At 35.3% G+C, this 12,614-nt stretch overlaps 1 protein-coding gene across 6 annotated transcripts in view; it reads left to right on the top strand.

The window, feature by feature from the left end:
* Positions 1 to 12,614, top strand: part of SPTB (spectrin beta, erythrocytic) — a 127,576-nt gene that overhangs the window by 26,787 nt on the left and 88,175 nt on the right. Inside the window, exon 1 of one of the 6 annotated variants that reach the window (XM_026665620.2) lies at positions 6,837 to 6,961. The exons of the other annotated variants lie outside the window; for them this stretch is intronic. The gene's annotated coding sequence lies outside the window, so the exon portion shown is untranslated. Of the gene's footprint in view, positions 1 to 6,836; positions 6,962 to 12,614 lie in introns of those variants that run through there. 6 annotated transcript variants of the gene reach the window in all.

Below are 12,614 nucleotides of genomic sequence, written 5' to 3'. Positions count from 1 at the left end.
ATGGAGAACCCAATGAATTGTTAAGTTTTTAAGGGGGCAGCAGTTGACAGGACACTTCTGTTAAAGCTTTTGACTGTTGTTGAAGAATGGTGTGGCCTCTTTAACACCTAAGTTTGAAAACTGTTTTATTATGTTTGAATTTATATCATTGTATTTATGTAGTTTTGTGTACATTACAATCAGTCATATAGAAATTCTTTAAATACATAATAAAATACATAAATACATAATAAAATGTATTTAAATTCAGACATAAATAGGCAAGATCCTCATGAGCATTCTTCATATCTAACTATATGTAGCTGAATAAACATCTTGAATAATATTCCATTAGTTAATATTTTAAACCTCAATCAAGGATATGAAAGAAAGAGAAATCAATATATAGCTGTCTTTTAAAGAACTACAAATGAGGAAAGAAAAATATGGTACATTTATATTGCTGAATTAATCAACTCACTTGTTATGATAAAAACTGGCTATTAGTGTCTCTGTAGAAAGTTAAATTATTTTAGAACATAAAAGGGGGAGAGAATGGATAAGATGGGTGGACAGGGACAAGTTGAAGTTCTGTCCTTGAAAAAGATACAATTTACTTCGCATATAGGTTAGCCTGCAAATATTTGTCAATATTGTCATAATTGATTTGTATTTAATATTCAAACTTTAATTTATTTTCACCAAGAAAATCAAAAGGAATTGAAAGATCTGCACAGATAAAACACCCCTGAGACTTTTGTTATTGGATGTTCACATTGTGTCTTTGCTACATAATATTTTTCCTTTTGCTATATGGTAATCATAAAAATGGGGGGGGAACCTCAAAGAGGCCCATTTTTCACCCTCCCCGAGCCTCTACGTGGGCCCTGCACTTACCTGGCATCCAAAACGGGCTGCATGGAGACTCCGGGGAGGGGTGGGGCCAGCCAGGGGTTGGATTTACTGAACCGACCATAAAATTAGATACTGGTTCGCCCGAACTGGGGCAAATTGGTAGCAGCCCACCCCTGAATCACCATTCTGGCCTTTTGAAAATGCTGGTCTGTTTATACTTGCTTTATGTATTGTTGTTCCAGGCAATCTAGTAGTAACTGAGCAGATAATGAAAAACCATGCCTGTTGAGAATATGCAGTATTCTGTTATAAAAAATCCTCAAATCTCAATATCTTGATAGGTTACAAATATTAGGGAGAATGCTAGGAAAATATATAGGTATCTTTAACATACAGTGTTTGATTCAATTACATCAACATTGTTTTGGAGATTGTCACTTTAATATAATTATTAGAGTTCAAAATGTGGCAATCTCCAAAACAAAGTTGATTGCAACCATGTCTTACTAAACTTTTTCTTATTTGGTATTCATAATTTAGGAGCTAAATAAACCATATCAATTCAAAATATAAAACTTATAAAAGTAAAACAAAACCTATATCAGAAAGCTATTAACAATCACATCACAGACTTTCTCAGTATTGAGATAAATTATAACTGCCAGGTACTATCTATTTTGACCTAGTCCAAAAACAATTAAAAGTGTAATCTTGTCAGAAATTTGACAGTCCTTATAAATTAGTCTGAGCTGACTGAACAAAACTGGAAGAACAAGGTGAAATCTGCAGATATCTCAGCATCAAAATTTGTTAAGGAAAGAATCTATATACACATACCATTTGTATCTTGTTATATACAGTAGTATGTGATTACCTAATGCAATAACAAGAATTTGTTCTGGAAACATAAAACTTGTTAAGTTAATACTTCAACAAAGATCTAAATTGATCAGAAGATGAATGAGTCTCATAAACAGTTAAGACTTTACTGTTTCTGTTCAGCACTTAAATGTAACCCATTGTTGTTGTCTTTTTAATGGAGTATATGTAGATATTTATCTTCAAAGACACTGTTTTAGTAGTGCAAGTTAGAGGGACTAAGTTGCAGAGGCAATGAGAATACTTTTGGGAGTTGTGCAAGGACAGGTTAGGGATATACTGTATTATCTTGGAGAAAATCTATCTATATAATTGCTAAAAGGTGAAAATGACTTAATGGGACATAATTAATCAGTCACTTCCAAATACAGGGAGCGTATGATGTATCTATGGCCACTTCAGTAGAAATTAAATCTGTCATTAACTGTTTCATTTGCTCATTAAAATCTTTACATTTTTTGTAAAAACACATTTAAGAACCATTTAAAAGAAGTTCTATAATTCCATTTTCTACAGAACTGAAAAGGACTGTCAATTCTAGAAGTATCAACAAACTGGGCTGTTTTGGCCGGCAGAAGCACTGCAGTCCGGTCCTTTTATATTTTCAGGCCGACCCCATGGGCCAGATCTAAGGACCCCACGGGCCGGATCTAGCCTTGCGTTTGACATCCCTGCTCTAGTATAAGGAATCTATAGGTGAAGATGGGCAGGAAAAAGAACGAGATTCGTATTGTCCTGAAGAATCTTAACACTCTTAATAAGCCAATTATAAATGTGCCCAGACTTTTCACAATCTTCCAGTCTGAAAAGGCCTGTTATCAGACATAACCTGCCTGGTATTTAAACTGTGTTCACAATTTAATGCTCTCATATCCTGTCTCATTCCAAGGATAATGGCTATCATTTTTCTAGTAAATTTCTAATGGAGGAAGATGGTGTCATATTATTCTTATATGCATCCAGACAAATAAAGCTGTCTCCAATTCAAAAAACAAAAAAGCAATATCCTGTATAAAAGTTATTTATTTTCTTAGTTACTTACTTAGCTTATATTAACCATGAATTGATTCTGAGTGGTTATCATTCCTACCATTTATAAACAGAGATAAAATAACAAAAATAACTAATAATAAACAATACAAAGAATAAAAATTCCTATGCTAAGGAATCATAACTTTATATAAAAATATATTCTTTAAACAAGATGAAACCCTCTTATATTATTTTCTTTTCAAAGATCTATTGAAATAGCTTATAATTACTTTCCTAATAATGTTAAGGTTATTAGAGGAATTTTTTTCCAAAAGGATTCCCACATTTGCTAAATGGTTATACTTGTCTGACAGAATGGAATTTATAATATGATATAATATTTTCATCAGATAACTGCTACTAACATTGCCAATTTTTCTTTTTTTGTGCTTCATTCCTTTTCTTTAAACAGGAAATCCCTATTCAGAGTCATTTCTTAAAATATTTTTGTAACCTAATTTCCAAAATAGTTTCTTGTACAGACAGAATGTGATTCTGAACTTATGAATCTCCTTTAAGTTATTAGTGAGTTGTCTAAATCAGTACAGGTAATTCTTACTTAACAACTGCCTTGTGTAGTAACCATTGCAAGTCACAATTTGGGTAATCAATTTCATAGGGCAAGGGTCAAATAAACAAGTACATGTAGTTCTTGAGTTACAGCCATTCATTTAGTAACCATTCAAAGTTAGCAACAGCATTGAAAAAAGTGACCAGTTCTCACACTTACAACCATTGCAGCATCCCCATAGTAACATGATCAAAATTTGGGCATGTGTTAACCAAAATGTATTAACAACAGTTGCAGTATCCTGGGATCATGTGATCACCATTGTGACCTTCCCAGCTGGCTTCCAGCAAACAGTCAGTGGAGAAAAGCCTGATTCACTTAATGGCCATGTGATTCACTTAATGACTGGTGATTTGCTTTACGACCATGGCAAAAAAGGTCATAAAATCGGGCACAAGTCACTCAACAACCACCTTCTTTAACAATAGAAATTGTGGACCCAATTGTATGTCAAGGACTACCTATATATCATAATGTTTCCCATCCATTTTCTTAAGATTTTTAAGCTGAAAAATTAAAATGTCAGGACAAAGAGTTGTTGAGTTACCTACCTGAATAAGGGAATCAAAGTTGAGGGGAATCTAAATTGACTTGTCCCCAGAGAATGTTAAATGCTTATGGCCAACCACAAGCATTCAAGACATTGGACAATAAAGACTTTTGGCTAAACTTGGCTCTCAGTTGAAGTTCTAGCTTTCAAACTGAATTGAAGCAATGAAACAGGTTTCCAAGCATTTTTTTAAAAAATTGTACAAAGCCTGATATAGCATTCTCTTTGCAAGTATTTTAAAATACTTTAGGCACTAATCTTTTTCCTGTTCAGCTTGTTGGTCTGTCTTCATTAAGAGATTATAAAATAACTCTGAGTTTTACATTGGATATCTTAAAATTATGTATTTTATGGTTAACCTGAAGGACAATAAATGTGCAATCTGATTTTAAATGAGCAAGCTCATACTGGGAACATTTAATACTTTCTGTTTGAATTTAAAATGCAATGATAAAAGAGATCTCAGATGTCAACGTACTAACATGATTGTGTTGATAGTTATCTGAGATTAGAAGTATTTAACTTCCAATGTATTTAACTTCCAATGTATGCCAATTGTTTAAAATAATGTCTATAGAATTCAGTGCTTCAGGGATGTTGTGCTAATGCAAATTTTGCTGAACATCTGTCAAAACAAAAACAGTGCTCAAAAGTATGTATTCATGACTTGTGTTTTCCTGATGTTACTGGCAAGGTAGCAACCTTGTATTTGATACCCATTCAAAATTTAAATGAAATAGCTACCATAGGTAGCACTGAATTATTGATAAATGTGTGCAGAATTGTGACCAAGGAAAAAAAGCAATATTCTGTGCCTGTTCTTTTGGGAGGCAGTTTGTCTTCTTACCTTACATGTGCATTTCCAAATCATTAGATGAAATAATTCTGAATTTTGGCCCTGTGTCAGCCTTCAAGATTTTCTTCTCTTGCTTTGCATCTTTCGGCTGTCATAAGTAACGGGGGGGGAGGGGGGTAAAGTATGGGAAGTGAGCTGGAGGTGTTGCAAACTACTACTGTATAAACTGAGGAGGGGGGAGAGTACATTCTTGCTTAGGTTTCTATTTCTTGCTTAGCTTTCTCTTCTCTGTGCAGCTGCAAACCTTTATCAAAGTATGCCAAGGTCAACGGACAGAAGCCTCATCACCACCTGAAGATGTCCACATGATGACATTCACAACTTTTAATTGGGAGAACCATTTGAACTATTGGGGGTGGGAACATTGCCATCACTTTGTATATGTGATTTACGCACCTATTTTCTCAGATTCAGAATTCTTTTGTTGCTACCACTTGACTTCCAGTAAAAGATATCTTTTCTCTAATTAAAAGAGTCTAAGTATTTCTTTCTTGGATTTTGAATGGAGCACCAGCTGACACCCTGGTTCAGTCAAGCAGAGATTCATTTGAAAGTGCTGGCAGAGCTGTAGTTTAAATATTATATTAACATTTGTTTAGCATATAAAAATTGTTATAATGTTACAAAAATTATTGATACATTAACATGTTACTGCAAAGGTAATATACCGTAGGCTAGAATTTAGTTGTGTGTACAGTATCAGGATTTTTTAAACATTATTTTGTAATGTATCACTTCTTGTTTCAGGAGATAGATTAAAGTTATTAAAGTTATTTCACTGAAGTTTTTGTTCTCAGTTTCTTATTTTTTTTGTGCCCGGGGATATTGAATTCTGGAGTGAACACATTTTATATAAAAGATAAAATTGTTTTCAAATGTTCAATTGTTTTCATAAACCCTGTTTTGTTTCAAGGTATTTATGAAACAGATAGATTTCCTCCACTCTATTACTGTACAGTTGATAGATGTGAGTCCAGAGATGTGTGTACAGCCTGGGGGCCTATTAGCCAGGTGGTCAAATAGTATCACAGATGACAGCGAATGTAAGCATTCTTTTTTGCTTATTTTGATGATCTGCCTGCCTGGTTCTTTCCGTTACTTTGGCACACTTGCATATTGCCAGTTTGCAAAAAGTAAATTGTGTGCTCTGAAATTATGCCATAGAGGACAAAACAGGGCACCATAATGTCTTTTTTCTGATAGCAGAGATTGGTAGTAAAGAACTCATTTGTTTAGTAAGTAACATGATCTTGAACTTTCTTTTAACAGAAATAATGAAGTGATCACTAGGATAATAATTATCACACTTAATGTAATCTACAAATAAAAAGTGAAAGAGGCATTACCGATTTTCCTATTCTGTATTGTAAAATAAATTATCTTAAATGAAACAAATTCAGACATTGGACTAAGCTGCCCCAAAGGTGCTTTTTCCAAAGCACCTGGAAAATGCATCTTTGGGACAATAATGACCTGGACGATTGAGAATCTCCATAGATATTGGACTAAGCTAGTGGTCACTGGGCTTCCTATTTTTTTGAAGTTCACTTTTTCAACAAAACTAAATCGTTTACACTATGTTTTGCTTTTTATGATCCTTTGACATTTATCCTCAATTTTCAGTTAAATGGAGGGGGTAGCAATCATGCTGTTTCTGCAAAACTTCCTTCATCTCACTATAACTGGCTATATCTTTTTCAATGTTTATCATGGCATAGGAATAAGAATTGGAATCTTAATGTAATGGACGATAGAAATCTACCACTAAATCATGTGGTTTGTTAGGTGATTTAGGCAAGTTACATTCTGTAGTTTGAACTATTGTGCTGAATTGTTATCAGGGTACTATGAAAGGCATTACAGTTATTCAAGATTCTGCATGCTAAAAGGTGTTATGGAAACTGATAGTGACTCCCAGTTGCTGCCCATGTTCTACAGATATATGCCGGGAGGTTCAAGAGAAAACCTGATCCTCTAAGAGCTGTTTTGAAATGACAGCTGTTTGTAGATAGTTTTAGCACACACTTGCTATCTATATCTTTGAAATGAGTTGCATTGGCATGCATGTTTTCCCCACCCTCTCTATCATGCCAGCCTGTGGAAGGAGAGAGGGAGGGACCAAAGAGAAAGACGCAGTTACCATTCATTGTTACTGCTTTAATGCAAGCATATAATTATGGAATTGCCTGCATGAAGACTACCATAAAATCTTACTTACCCGTGGCCAAGGAAATTTGCGGTAGGCACCTTTTATGAATAAGTGTGTGTGTGTGTGTGCACGCGCGCGTGTGCATGTGCGCATATGTGTGCCTGTGTGTGTTTGTGTGCTTGCATGCACACTTAGAAATATAGTTGGCCAACAATACAGTAGCAGTTTTGAATACTAAAACACCACTCGTATTCAGTGAAAGTATTAGCATCAGACTTACAATTACTTTTGAAATGTTTTGCTTGAGGCAGCATTTTTTACTTTCAGCATGGTGTCTGTATTTAAGGTTCTATCCTACTGAAAGAAAGTGTTCAATTACTCTGATTGGTGTGCATTTCTGTGTCTCATACATATATCTGGTCATAAGACTTTTCTTTTTAAAACAAGCGATAACAATTTTGCTGTTTAATTTGCCTCTAGCTTTGCAATGTTGTCAGAGAAGTCTGCAAACTGAAAACTGGTAGAACTGAATGAAGTATGGCTGGAATTTATCATAGGATTGCCTACTTATATCTGTCTGTATTATAGTGTGTCCAGTTCACAGAGGGAACAACCAATGCATTTCATGGCACTGTGGCAACATTCCACTAGAAAGATGGCTTATAGCCATAAAAGCACATGGCATATGCACTCTCAAAAATTAATAGGTATTCACAGGGAATATATTTTCTTTTCCATGAAAAGCTCCCACCACAATGAGACAATCTGCTTTTATTTTCTGCAGTGGAATATAACAATTTAATGGGTAGCTATATGTTTATCATTACACACACACACACACACACACACACACACACACACACACACACGCTATTAAAAGGTGGGAAACCTGAAGCTCTCCAGATGAAGAACCAATGCTTCTAGCAGCCAAGTTAATACAGATAGTCCTTGATTTACAACAGTTCATTTAGTGACATTCAAAGTTACAGCAACACTAAAAAAAAGCGACTTATGATCATTTTTCACACCTATGACCATTGCAGCATGCCCGTGGTCACATGCAGGTGCTTGACAACTGTTTCATATTTATGCAGTGTCCAGGAAAACTAATCCCTCCATTGCAAAATTTGTTTCTAGGTACAGACATAAGTGATGCAGGGGGGAAAAAAAGCATTTTATCCTGAATTCATCCTTCTTAGGGAAACAGTTTTGGAAAAATATGGTTTAACTAACCCCAAACAGCAGAAATCCATGTGGGTTGTGTTGTACTTCAACACTTGTGCACATTGCAGTGAATCAGCTAGTCAAGAAGCACTATCAATGCCTGCACATGGAAGTAGGTAGGTGGGTGGGGTTAGTAGAAAAGCCAAACCAGACACACACACACACCCCCCCGGATAATTCAACTGCTAAATTGCAAGGGACTACGCCTTTCTTGGGTGTGGTTCAGTTCAGCAATGGCATCTTCATCAAAGGATAAGAAAATCTGTCTCTCCCCACTTTCCCCCCCAAAATTGAAGGTACTTGAAAATAGGAATTGATTATCACATCCAAATTGCATCCTTTCATCTTCATTTCAAAATTTTTGCTGAGTTAAAATGGGTATAGAGATAATCTCTTAAGTTATAGAGCTTTCTTTAAAAACTGTCTTCAGCCTAAAAGTTTTTGTTCCTGTACTTAATATTTTATGATTCCTAAAGGGGCCTACATTTTAGGTTCCCAAAATGTCTTTGCATACAAAAACAGTATTACAATATTCTTGAAACTAAGCATGAAATCTCTTTGGATGAAACAGTTACATTTTAGTCACTATGGATCTCCGTGGATCAATGTGTACGACCATAAATATATGTGTTTATATATGTCCATGAGGAAATATTAACTTATATGGATACTGTGAATACACCAGACTGTTCTAATCATGTGTCTCCTGGATGAGTTAAACGTCAGCTTCTTAGTTAGCAAGATTTTTAGTCCTATGGATTATGGGACTTCAAGGTCTACTCATTTGAAGATGGTCGGATTGGGAAAGGCTGGAGTTAGGCTAATATTTTTTTTTTCTTTCTCTCTGGAGTATTCTCAGTTATACAACCTACTCATGTACAAATCTATATCCCTGCCCCCATATAATACTCAAGAATTTTTTTTGTGTCTTTAACAAATGCTAGATATGCATGGAATTGAACTGTCCCACTCTTCTGTCAATTAAAAAGCCAGTTCCAACCTTGCTTAAATAATTTTTACAATATAAAAATGCAATGGAGTGATGCCCATGAAAAGTAAAAGTAAAGTATGAACAGAAAAAAAATATGGAAACAACTCTCCTGTCTTAAACTTTAATGAAAGTCAGTTTAATCCTATTGTATTTGTGCTTCTTATCTTGTGCTGTAGCAGGAAAAAAAAACGTATATTGCAGGTTTGTATTCAGAAACCCTTTAAGATACGTCATTTCATTTTTATATTCAAATAGAGAATTAAGAATAATCATTTGTTCAAATTTAAGAGTATAAGAGTGATGGAACATGAATTGTGCTCTCTTCCTTCACTGATTTTTATATGAGTTCCTTTACTGTAATCCTACTTATACATCATTCACTGCCCAACATTCCAGGTTATAGTACCTGCCAAAAGCTTAGAAAGCCCTTTCCTTATCTAATGTTCCTATTTTGGCATCAGTGTAACTGATGTCCTGAGCGTAATTTCTACCGGATACTAAGACATTGCTGAGGAAATTGGATGAGATAGTACAGGTACCTGCTTTATTTATGATCCATACTAGCTCACTTCCTGCTCAGAGCAGTGGTAACACTGTGAGCAGGAAAGCAATTCCAATAGACAAAAATATCCATGGATGACAGGAATGTTAGAGCTGGGTAGTATTATTAGAACAGTGCTTGGCATGGTATTCAGAGCAGACTATGCTTTCTAGAAAGCTTCATGCACAGGCCAAACGCACAGAAGTATTTAAGAGGAGAAAGATATAGGGAATGAATATGGGAGGGGAGGGGAATTGAGGTGGAAGGAAAATAATATAATTAGGAAAAGTTATGTGCAGTTGGATGATAAAGATATCTACTGTGATTAACATACTATGATATAATATGGTCAGCAATACATTTCTGAGTAGAATTGTGCATAAAGTCCATTTAGTAAGATAAATTTATCTTGTTTAAGACATAGAAAACTTAGAGAAGTGCAGAGCAGAACTGAACATTACAAAAAAATTGCCTATCTAATTTCTGGTCAATAGAGATAATTTTGCAAGAATGTCATGCCTTTCTAGATAATTTTTATATTCATAGACAAGTGTATCACTTATTATTTCAGGGCTGTTTTCTAACATGGGAGGTAATAGGGAAGTTAAACTACTGTGTAATTTATCATCTAGGGAAATAAAATAAGTATTTCATTTCCCATTATAAGGTATCCCAGGACACTTAAATAATTATTTCTCTAATACTTGTAATTGGCAAAGGAAGCCAGGGACTTGGATTAGTAGGTAAGATACTTTATTGAAGACACAAACAAGCTTAGTTATGGCAAAGGTTAAGAATGGGTTCAGTATAATTGTACTCCCCCAATTTAAATCCTGTGAGGTTTTTCTCTCTCCCAGTCTCATGATGATGATTAGTTGCACCTGGTCTGTGTTTACAAAATGCTCCTCTAGTCCAAGGCTGCTTTCCAAGGCCAGCCCTCATACCAGCTCTATTCCAAAGCAATAATGTTTGAAACAGTATTGTGTGTCTGGGTTAAAATAACTTTGTGACATTAGTAGCCATCTCCCTTGTTTCTTCCACATCTATTTGCATGTTTGCAACTCCAGTACTATGAGTTTAGTTGGAGGTGCTTAGCTTTTTTTCAAGTGGTTTTTAACAATCAAGCAGTATCACATCAGATTGTTTGACAGGATTTTGAATAAAAGTCATAATAATTACACTTGAAGCAGCAATAATATTTATATAGAATCAAAGGTTTCAAGTCCTCTTCCCGTATCTGAAAAATAAACAAATTAGTCAGGTTGGTTAATAAACCAATTATAGAGCTACAGTCCTATCTGCCTTAGACCTGGACATAGGAGTGAAAGCAACCTTGATTTCCCTGATTATATGGGTATGGCTTGACTTGTGACTCTTCAGATACTTGATCTCCCATACTTCATAATTAAATGAGACCAAAAATTATTATGGTTAAATAAACACAAATTGGAAGAAGACATGTTTAGTATAGAATACAAGAATATATATCCTTTCATGATGATAGACTTGTCACTGCTCTTTTCACATATGGGAATGTGAAGGGATTCTTCACTGTGTTTACATGATGGTTTTGCCTGTTTTGAACTTACTTGCTTCTTGCTTTACTAGCTTCAACTCTCATATCAGCTCTCCATTTTCTTCTTCCTCTTCTTTTTTGGACTTGGTTATACCAAGAGTATCTCCTTAATTCCACCCATTAGACATTGGAAGGATGAACTTGTGTTTTTCCATTTCTACATTTTGTAAACAGGAGCTGATAGAGCCCCTCCCCCCCCTTCAGATTTCAAGGGAAGAATTTTCATTTCTTTTTTTGGTTGAAATCAGAGAAGTTCCTTTCTTTCAAGATTTCCCCCTCACCTTTTCCTAACTCTAGACAATTGGAGATAAAGAAATTTCCTTCCCTTTGCAGGGGACAGTTCAGAACCAGGAAGCAATTGTAGAAAGCTGTACATATTGAGTATGGTTGGAAGCTGCAGATGAAAGGTGTCAGTACTGAACTGTGCAAATACTGGAAATAATGTAATAAATTTGACATCCTACTTCTTAGATGCCAATTGGAGGGGAGAAATCTAATGGCAAACTGGTTGTGGTTTCCAAAATTAATGTAAGACAATGGTAATGGTGGAGATCTTGTAGAAGACCTTTGTATGAGCCAGTTCTTGCAGTTATTGGAGAAATGGAGGGTATGTGGAATGGGGAAAAGTTAGGAAACATTTGGCAGGAAGCAGGGTTGGTAGCTGTAAGTGGCCTGAAATGGTGACATCCGAGTAGAGGCATGAACGATGTTATAATATGCAATTTCAGCCAGTTGTTGTATTAGTAGTTTACATAGCAACAAGGATATTACCCTAAGGTGGCATTTATCTTCTCCATTTCCACATCCGACTGGATGATGACCAGAGAACAGGTGGAGCTTAGCATCCAATAGTTGAAATACAGCCGCCTAAAAATATGCCATGAGCTATGTATCTCTATCAGAAATTAAATGTTTTGATAAGCTGTAGTTCAGGAAAACTTGTCAAATAAATAGATGAGTTTTCTTAGGAGGCCAAAAAAGGGAATGAAATGAACCACCTTAAAAAAAAAGGTCAGCTACCACCAGAAAGGCATCTCAGGCCTTCGTATATGGAATATCAGTAATAAAATCCATGGATACTATGTCTGAAAATCACCTTAAGGAGTAGGGAAATCATTTATCTAGCTGACCTGGTGGTAGAAGTTTGGCCTGGTGACTAAATGACAGGAAGAAACACAACCATTGATATCCATCCTAACACAGGAGTATCAAAAATCATGGTGGAAGAAAAAGGTAGTTTTAAATGGACAGATGCCACAACAGAGCTGTAAAACCTTTTATCTCACAATGTTCTATAAATCAGGCAACAACCAGCTCGAATAAAATTTGTGAGGTTACATGATTATATTTGGCATAAAATTTTTCTTGGTCTCAAAATTAATCACTTGTATTAAATGTAGGGCCACGATGG

The sequence above is a fragment of the Notechis scutatus genome, chromosome 1 (genome assembly GCF_049901735.1).
Source record: "Notechis scutatus isolate UNSWTSFEM ecotype Mainland chromosome 1, rNotScu1.2, whole genome shotgun sequence".
Lineage (NCBI taxonomy): Eukaryota > Metazoa > Chordata > Lepidosauria > Squamata > Elapidae > Notechis > Notechis scutatus.
This window is presented reverse-complemented; position numbering and strand designations above follow the sequence as displayed.